Below are 9924 nucleotides of genomic sequence, written 5' to 3'. Positions count from 1 at the left end.
TGAGAGGGAGAGAGAAGTTTGAATTGGTCTCTGTCTTTGATGAATCCTTAAATTCTGTTCAAATCCTTAAGCACTAGGGAGTATAGGCTATAAAACAAACAAAAACAAGCAACAGCAGGTTCAGCCAGCCGGCGTGGCTCAGTGGTTGAGTATCGACCTGTGAACCAGGAGGTCAGGATTCAATTCCTGGTCAGGGCACATGACTGGGTTGTGGGTTCGATCCCCAGTGTGGGGCGTGCAGAAGACAGCTGATCCATGGTTCTCTCTCATCATTGATATTTCTGTCTCTCGCCCTTCCTCTCTGAAATCAATTAAAAAAACAACAACACAGCAGAACACTAAAACCTCTGAAAATAACGTTACACACATCCGCCATGAAGTCTGTGAATACACTGGAATAGAAGACTCAAACTAACAAAGTTACAGATACGTCTCAAAATATCATCGAGGAAGCGCAGAACTGGTAAGCAATAAACACCAGTTCTTCCCTTTTGAACTCAGTGAAGAGTTCTGTGATAGAGGTTGAAATGGAGAACGTCCCACCCACAGAAAACTACCTAAGACTAAGCTCAGGAGGTGGAAGAGGGGTGTGCGCAGTGGAGGGAGGAAAATGCATGCAGCCACACTGCTTGTTTACAAAGAATCTGTTCATCGCGCTGAGACTCGTGGTTGTCTTAATCACTCTCCAGCCTCTTAAGTAAATTTAAAAAAAATTTAATGAAAAATGCAATCCCTAGAAATGACATCAATATATTATAGTCACACATATTCTCATTGGTATAATTTAAATAATTGGTCATTGGTATAATTTAAAATATAACTTTAATATATATTATTTTATTTATGTTTTGGTGTTTACCTGTTTTATTAAAATAATTTGGCACCTGTGATAAACGCTAGGTATGAGGCTCCCATCACACCATTTTTTGGTTCATTTTAACCTCTTAAAAACAAAAATTACTCATATCCTATTAGGCATTTGCTGAAATGGTTTTGTTTTCATGGGCAGTTTGAGATGAGTTACTATTTTTCATTAAATTGGAATTTGATTGCATGGTTTTAACTACCACCAAGTGGATCACCATTCCATCAACCACCCAAAGGGGGCCAGCCATGAGCTGTGTCAGCTACAGAACAGGCCCCCCAGCACCACGGAGCAGACGTTAAAAGGGAGAAGCTAAGTGTATTTTTAAGATGAGGTGGAAAAGGATGGCCCACCCTCAGGTCACCACTGCATTTCCCTTCCCTGCAAGTGGCTGTTCATCTCGCTCAGCTGTCTGACACCTTTAGAAGGGCCAACGTTTCACACTCCACTTGCCGTGCAATTACGATTTCAAAGGCATTTTTATTGGGTTTTCCACGGACCTGGAAGGCAGTGACATCTTTCCGAGTCTGAAGAAATACTACAGTCCGTTCAGAGCAGCAGAAAGACTGGGGGGGTCGATTCCCCGCCCATGTCACGCATGAAACGTGGAATAAAGGGGTCAGAACATGGAGAGAACACGTGAGGGGGTGAGAGTACGTGTTGGTGGACTACTGGATGCCAAGCACGAGACTCACTGCTTTTCAGAAAGGCTCACTGAGATCTATTTTAACATTTCACTTGCACAATTACCCTGCGGGAAGGTATTCAAAATAAGCTCCGTTTTACCTAAGAAGACGGAGCCTCAGAGAACTGAGGTGATTCACCTGATTCTGGTTCAAAATGGGGAGAACCTGGCAAGTCTGACTGAAAAATAGGTAAGAACTCATGTTCATCACTTCTCTTTCAGAATCAAATTCAGCACCAACTATCTTATTACATCTAGACCAGCGGTTCTCAACCTTCTGGCCCTTTAAATACAGTTCCTCATGTTGTGACCCAACCATAACATTATTTTCATTGCTACTTCATAACTGTCATGTTGCTACTGTTATGAATCGTCATGTAAATATCTGATATGCAGGATGGTCTTGGGCGACCCCTGTGAAAGGGTTGTTCTACCGCCTAAGGGGTCGCGACCCACAGGTTGAGAACCGCTGATCTAGACCAAAAACTAAACAAAACATACAGACACGCACACACACCCCCCTCCATGGTCTTCACTGGGCAAATACGGTGCTAACTGAGGCATTCGAGTCACCCTCAAGGTCACCCGGGCACTCACCCATGAAGGGCTGGCCTCTGGGACTGTGTTGGAAGTGACCTAATGAGCTCAGCAACGTGCATGCCTGGCGATGCCATGAGACACAGAAGGGGCCCTGACGAAGGCGGCTCCTGTCTGCAGAGCCTCGTGCCTGGGTCAGTGGAGCCTCCTCGGGGGCGGAGGAGGGGAGAGAGGAAAGAGAGGCACCCCAGTGACACCCCGAAGGCCGACGGCAATCACCCAGCATGGAGCACACCACAGACACCCCTTTCAGTGAAGGTATCTTCTACTTTCAAATGTGAGAGGAAGCTCTCCCAACTCCCATGATCCTGTTCCAGGGCTCTGGGTCCTGAAGTGACATTTCCCGTCTCATGTAGCCAATTCTTGACGGTCAGCTGGCAACTGCTCTAACCAGAGCTCCAATGAACTAGAACGAAGCTTAGAAAACCAGGCTTCGTGGCTGGTAACTCTCCCCGCCCCTCAATAGAACAGTATTTCTCCAGACGCTGATGATCTCACTTTCCATTCCCTAATATTCGAAAGAACTTGATAATAAAAAATCACTAAGTGTGGGCTGTTACAAGTGCAAATACGGACAATGATTTTTTTAGTTGGAAATGACCATCTATTGCATCCACTTAAAATTCTACATTCTCTAAATGGACGCATTTCTAATCGTTTCCGCAGCCGGGACACGGAGGGAGCCAACTGCTCTCACCAAGGCTACCGTGGCGCCCAGCGCCCGGCGGCGAGCGTGGAGGGAACACGGTGAGCCTTCCAGCCGGCACGGCGTGCCAGCCCACTGATTCATTCTGGAATTTCCTCGCTGCGCTGCTGATGCGAGATGAACCCACATGACATCACTGGGCTCTGGCCACGACTGCTTTCACGAAGCTTTGAACACCCTTCTCTTGTGAAAAGAGCTTTCCGCCTCCACAGGCCCTCAGCGGCAGGAGGGGCAGCGCCTTCCTGTGGAAGGGGGGCGAGGGGCCAGGCTTTCGCCAAAAGAGCAGGGAGTCTACTCCCCACTTGCCAGCTACAGACTCCACAGACGCACCAGGGGATGGGTGGGGATTAAGCTTTACAAGGTGACACTAAGAAAGAGGCAGCCTTGCCTTGGGATTTCAATGGCCCAGGCTGCAGTGTGATTACAGAAGTGAAAGGGTGTGTCCTTATTTCAATTCCTTCAGCAGAAGAGCTCCCTGCCCCCCCCCCCCCCCCCCCCGCATGTGAGCTCTCCCTGGCTTCTCACTGTAGCGGGGTTCAACGGTGAGACTGGGTACCTGTGGGCAAAGAGGGAAACGCGCGACTTCTAAGAGCTGACAGTTCAGATCCATAAAGAACGTGCTTGTTATCCAGTATTGCGTGATATTTTGAAACACATTTCAATGACAACCTACGCAGTGTTGGAGATAGAGACGGTTCAGGAAACAGGACCGGAAAAGCCAGAGGAAAAAAGATCAATTCAATGTCATGCCCTATTTTAAAACTGCTGATGGGAGCATGAGCATAGAAGCTGCAGCACCAGCAAAATGAATACGCAAGGACCGGGAAAGGATGCCAGATGGAGCGGGCTGAGGAGGCCGAGGAGGCTGAGGGACACACGCCTGCCGCACAGAGTACGGCTCTGGCCTTGCCCCTCAGAAGCAGCTCTGTTCACACACACGCACTTGTCTGACGTGAGCTCTCTCCCAAATAGATATTCTCATCACACTTTATCAGAACTCACGGCGACAAGTGCCTGCTAGCTACCGATCTGCCGCAAATCACTGATATCTTCTTAAGCAATTTACTTCCCTCTGAAAGTCACTTTCCTCCAACTCTATTCATGTGGCTCACCTTCCCTGGCCACCATTATTGAAGAGACCACACTGCTAATCCCTTATCACGTGTGGGGTTTTTTCCTGATAGCACTTATGACTCCCTAACCTAGTGTTATTCTAATCCGGGTCCTCCGAGAAGCAGATGCCAAGATGGGGGTCAAACCTGCAAAACTTGCATTAGGAAAGCTGCCCACATGAGAGAAAATGGGGAGAGAGTCCAGGGACCTCTTGTGGTTGTGTTCTAGACACAGACATATTCTAGACACAGACGTATTCTAGACATAGACCTGTTCTAGACATGGATGTGTCGTAGGCATGAGCATGTTCTAGACATGGACATATTCTAGACATAGATGTGTTCTAGACACAGGTGCTTTCTAGAAGTAGGCATGTTCTAGACATGGGGTGTTCTAGAAGTAGGCAGGTTCTAGCCCGCTGTGCAGTCCCGGGGAGATTCGTCAAGGCCGCTGGGGGACCCTTGTGCCCATCAGCTGCAGGAGGGGTCCTAGGTTTTCCAGAAGCAGGTGTGTCTGGTGAGTCTGTGGCTGGGAGCAGACCGCGAAGGGCAGCCTCGGCCAGAATGGCACAAAGGCAGTCCCAGTGCACAGAGCTGAACTGCTACCGGGCTCATGGCCGTCACACCTAATCCAGGCATTGACTCCTCTACCGCTTATCTCACCTGCCAGAATGAATGCCCCCAGGGCAGGGACCTGCCTTTTTATTAGCTGCTGAATCCTAAACACTTGTTGGATAAATAAATGCATCTGGATTATGGGGAGCATACTGGTATCTACCTTAAAAATACTGCATTATAAAACACATCACCCAATATGTGGTAAGGGCTTGGGAAATGTTAGTTACTGTTATTTGCAACATAAAAAATGGGTAAAGAAGGTGGAGGATTAGCTGAAGAACATATAAGCACACCGCTCCCGTGGTCTGCTCCCAGCCAGAGACCAACCGTGACAATGACATTAGGGTAGACCTGTTCCTGGAAAACAACTGGTGATCTCACAGCTCTGCAGGTCAGAGCCCAACACAGGCCTCCCTGGGCCAACCTCAGGTGTCACACAGCGGCATTTCCTTCTGGGGGCTGCAGGGGAGAATCCATTTCCTTCTGGGGGCTGTAGGGGGAATCCATTTCCTTGTTAATTTGTATTATTGGCCAAACTCAGTCCTGGTGGTTGTAGGACTAAAGTCACCTTTTCCTTGCTGGCTGTCGGCTGATGGCCGTTCCAGTTCCCAGAGTCCAGCCACATTCCCTCATGGCCCCCTTTCGCCATCTTCAGAGCCAGAAATGGTTGGTCAAGTCCCATTCATGCTTCGACTCTCTCCTGCCTCTTATGTCCCATCTCTGATGGCAGCCGGGAAAGGTTTCCCACTTCGAAGGGCTCGTGTTATTACATTTGAACCCACGTGGACAATACAGGGCAATCTCCTTATTGTAACGCCAGCAGATTAGGCCCTGGCTGGTGTGGCTCAGTGGCTGAGCATCATCCATGCATCGAAAGGTCGCCAGTTGTGGGCTTGATCCCCAGTAGGAGGCATGCAGGAGGCAGCCAATCAATCTTTTTCTCTTGCATCAATGTTTCTCTCCCCTTCCTTCCTTTCTCTCATTTCCCTTCTCCTTACCTCTTCCAGGTATTAGTCCAGTATGCAGACTTGGAAATTGGAGGGCCTCATTTCAGACCCAGGAGATGTAGGATGGATGTGCACTGGTTTAAGAAAAGCATGTTGGGCTCCGGCAATGGGAGGGCAGAGTGGACTAGGGCTGCATGAGGAGAGTCTGGGGTGAGGGCAGAGGACAACCCTCGGGATCCCTATGCTGAGTCACCCCCCATTCAGCAGAAACCATCTTTCTCACGTAGAGCTTCTCCCACGAATCTCAAGCTTAATTTTAAAACTCAGTCCCTGCCCGGCCAGCGTGGCTCAGTGGTTGAGCGTTGACCTATGAACCAGGAGGTCACAGTTTGATTCCTGGTCAGGGCACATGCCTGGGTTGCTGACTCCATTCCATTGTGCAGGAGGCAGTTATCAATGAATGATTCTCTCTCATCATTGATGTTTCTATCCCTCTCTCCCTGAAATCAATAAAAAATGTAATTAAAAAGGAAATAAAAAAACTCAGTTCCTAATATCCGTCTTATGTTACTTCTCCCTGTATGCAAAACTGGGGCTGCTGACAATTCTACACCCACGCCGATGTGGCTCAGGTCCTGTCTTCCTGGGCGAGGCTCGCTGCTGGGCCACACAGCACGCCCGGCTCAGAGCTATCTGGGAACGTGAAGTCAAAGGGACCGCATTTATTTAAGAAACATATTCTTTAGTACTTCTGATACTTGGAAAGAGGTGTGAACATCGTGTACCATTCATTACAGTAAGCTTCCTCACAAACTCATCAACATCTATTAGAAACAAATTAAACTTATAGTGCCACAGACTGAACGTGTGTTCCCTATAATGGGCATGTTGAAACCCTAACTCCCAAAGTGATGGTGAAGCCTTTGCGAGGCGATGAGGTCGTGAGGGTGGAGCCCTCATTGTGGGATTAGTGCCCTTATAAGAGACCTACAGCGCTTCTCGCCTCTCCCCCTTCCTCCGCCGCAGGACACAGACGGCAGCCCTCTGAACCCGCAGCAGCTCTCACCAGACACTGAATCTGTTGGGGTCTTGATCTTGGACTTCCCAGCTTAAGGACTGTGAAAAATAAATGTCTGCTGTTTACAGCAGCCTGAACAGACCAAGATGCCTAGCAACACTAAAATTATCATGGTGCCAGATGCATCAATTATGGTTAATATCATAATTATCAGACTGCATTAGACCACCCCATTTGTATAATCCCATGCCCTGATGTTGACTTAACTGGCCCTGTCAGCAGAGTCCGAGAATATTAATATTTTGGATAGAAGAAGAAGAAGAAGAAGAAGAAGAAGAAGAAGAAGAAGAAGAAGAACAGAAGAATGAGAGAGGAGGAAGGAGGAGGAGGAAGGAGGAAGGGGAAGGAGGAAGGAGGAAGGAGGAGGAGGAAGGAGGAAGGAGGAAGGAGGAAGGAGGAAGGAGGACGGAAGAACGAGCTACTATCTTGTCCAATACAACTCACTAATACTATGTTAATAGCATAATGAAACTCTTTGGCTCAAACAACCATCTGCTTAGAATCAAAGACCTTTAGAATTAGACACTATTTTAAAATCCTCCACATCAATTCCTTTTTACAGAAGGGAACCTAGAGGAGTTGAGAAACGATCTCACCTCACACTGCATGGCTCACATGAGGACCAGGAACCCTGCTTCTGGTCTAACGCACCCCCCCCCCCACTATCTCGTTCTGTCTCCCCACGGTCACACAGTCCCCAGGGTCACACTCCACACATCCTCTGCGGACACACAGGGTGCGGTTTCATACTGGTGAGCGTCAGTCTGGACACAGCCTTATGTAATCTGGGTACCTCATGTATTGACCGCAGAGAAAGAAGACTGAACAAGAGGTGATGTTAGTACCATGTGGGGCCTTCCTCGCAATGCTGGAAGTCTGACTTCCATCCGTAGAAAACTGTTCATGTGAAAACATCACCCCATGTTCAAGTGGAAGGAAGTGAATTTCCACACTGTATTGAAGAGTGAAGATGGCTCCTTCCACTAAAAGCCTCCTGCTCTGTGTCTTTCAAACTGTAGTTGTGTTCTTTCTGCTAAGGGGTCTGGAAAGCAATTCAATCGGGTGTGACCGGCCGCTTTTCAAACGAGGGAAATAAAGTAAAATAAAATATCAGAGCACACCTCTCACAATAGCAGCGTTGTCTCATGAGCTTTTGATTTGTTTTACGTATGTCACGTGAGCAAGATCAAAATGTAAAAGATGCCGCTTCCTTTAGGTGGAAAGCTACTGTTGCTGTTGGAAAATTAAAAAAATATTAGCAGTGTTTGTAGCGACTGAATTGGCTTCTCTCCATCCCATAAAAACTACTATAACCAATTTGAGGAGAGTTCTCCTGAATTAGAAGAATTTGAAACAGTGGGACAAAACTTGTACAAAACGATTTAATCAGAAAACTTTGACTTTAAAATGTACACAAAGGCTCTCACATACAATCCAGGGATACTGTTTGCCAAGAGTTAGTTGTTGTTATTTTCCCAGTGCAATTTCAGGCTGAGGGCTTGTTTCATGGGCGAGAGAAGGAAAGGCTGAGCTCTAACAGGTAAGTGTGAGAAGTAAGCCCCGTGCTCCGGAATCCTGCCTCTGTGGACACCGATAGTTCTTTGAAGTCGTTCTATCCTCGAGTCCTTTCCAACAATTTTCTTACTCTAACAAAAATGTGCCTCATTCCCTCTTTTCTTTTGAGTGTGAAGTGAATTTCAACAAGGAAGTGCAACTTGGAAACACTGGTGCCCTGAATATTTCTGTCACCTTCACAATGACGCGCGCTCTGGGCAACTTCCTCTGGTGGGGTCAGCCCTTCGGCCGATAGCTGTGAGCAAAGGACAAGGTGTGATTTTCCTATTGCATTCCCAAAGTGCTGCTTTAAAAACAAGCCAGCAGGAGAGGTAGTGTGTGTGTGTGTGTGTGTGTGTGTGTGTGTGTGTGTATGCACTGTTCACGGAGGCTAAGCTTGGTCAGGTTCCCAAGTGTGTGAGTTGTGTGTGTGTGTGTGTGTGTGAATGTATGCTGGGTCACAGTGGCTTAGCTTGGTCAGGTTCCCCAGTGGTGGGAAAATACATCTGGTAAATTTCCAAACACCTTCGTGTGTTTCAAGCTAGAGAAGGCCTGGACATCCCGGTTCAGAAAGAGCCGTCTCTGCTTGACTTCCCCCACATCCCTGCCCTGGGCTTTCAGAGGGCACCCAGCTGCCAAAACTCGAACACAAGAGAGACGTCACTGCGCTTGAAGCAACACCACCATCTCCTGTGAAACTTCTGAGCTTATTTGACACCAGGCCCTTCGGAGGGTTCAGGACTGGCCCACCGTCCTGGCTTAGTGTGTCCAGCGTGAGCTTGGGTAACTCCACCTCCATGAGCTTAACGTTCCTCGTCTGCACAGTGAGAGATCTGAACCTAGTCTCTCAGATCCTTCCCATTGCTACAATTCTAACGAATCTTACATATAAAACTAGAGGCCCAGTGCACGAAATTGTGCAGGTAGGGTCCCTAGGGCCTAGCCTTCTGTGATCAGGGCCACCTTCTGCCCATTTGCCAACCTCCAGGCCGAACGCCGCCTCTGCCGCAGGGCTGTCAGGCCGTTGGGATCACCAGCTCATCCCCGGCTGCTCGAGGGCTCAGGCCTGCGGGAAAGCAGGAGCCGGCAACTTCACTTCCATGCACGTGCGCCAGGCCAGCCACTGATGGAACGCACTGCCCGCTTGGGGCCACTCACGCGGGTGCTGCTGCCGCTGGGGATGAGCTGTTGATCCCACGGCCTGACAGCCAGCCCAGTCCTCCCGCCACCCACCCCAATTCCCCCCTCCACCATCGCTGATCCATCGGAGCCTGCGGGCCAGGGGCAGGGACCAAGAGGTTAGCCATTCAGCCCGATCGCCAGTCCCCAGTCCCACCCGACTCGTGGGCCGGGGGGGGGGGGGGGGGGTTGGGGGTCGGGACCAAGAGGTGCTCAAAGCACCTCAGGGTGACTGGTCGTTTGGTCGTCACAGTTGTCACGGACACTGGCTTTTTATATATATAGAAGATATGCTATAAAATGTTTTATAAATAGAGATATTTATGCACGAAAAACCTAGTGAATGGCTTAATGACAAAATCTCTAGAAGTTTCTGTGGTTTTTAGCGGAGGCCATACCGCCTTTGCTCATTTCTGCTAATGGAACCGCCACGGCTGTCACAGGCAGCACCAGAACTGCAGGTTCCAGCTTGTGTTTACCGCCTGCCTGACATGTGCCAGGGGCCTCACTGTCACTGTCTCTGAGATAAGGATATAATAATATCTAAGTGTTCATATCTAGGATCGTTCGGGAAGTAAAGCAA

The 9924-nt window shown here is 48.7% G+C and overlaps 1 long non-coding RNA gene across 1 annotated transcript in view; it reads right to left on the bottom strand.

The window, feature by feature from the left end:
- LOC118652965 overlaps nt 1-9924 on the bottom strand; it is a 43981-nt gene that overhangs the window by 24637 nt on the left and 9420 nt on the right. The window lies entirely within an intron of this gene.

The sequence above is a fragment of the Myotis myotis genome, unplaced genomic scaffold (assembly GCF_014108235.1).
Source record: "Myotis myotis isolate mMyoMyo1 unplaced genomic scaffold, mMyoMyo1.p scaffold_m19_p_36, whole genome shotgun sequence".
In the NCBI taxonomy this organism is placed as follows: domain Eukaryota; kingdom Metazoa; phylum Chordata; class Mammalia; order Chiroptera; family Vespertilionidae; genus Myotis; species Myotis myotis.
This window is presented reverse-complemented; position numbering and strand designations above follow the sequence as displayed.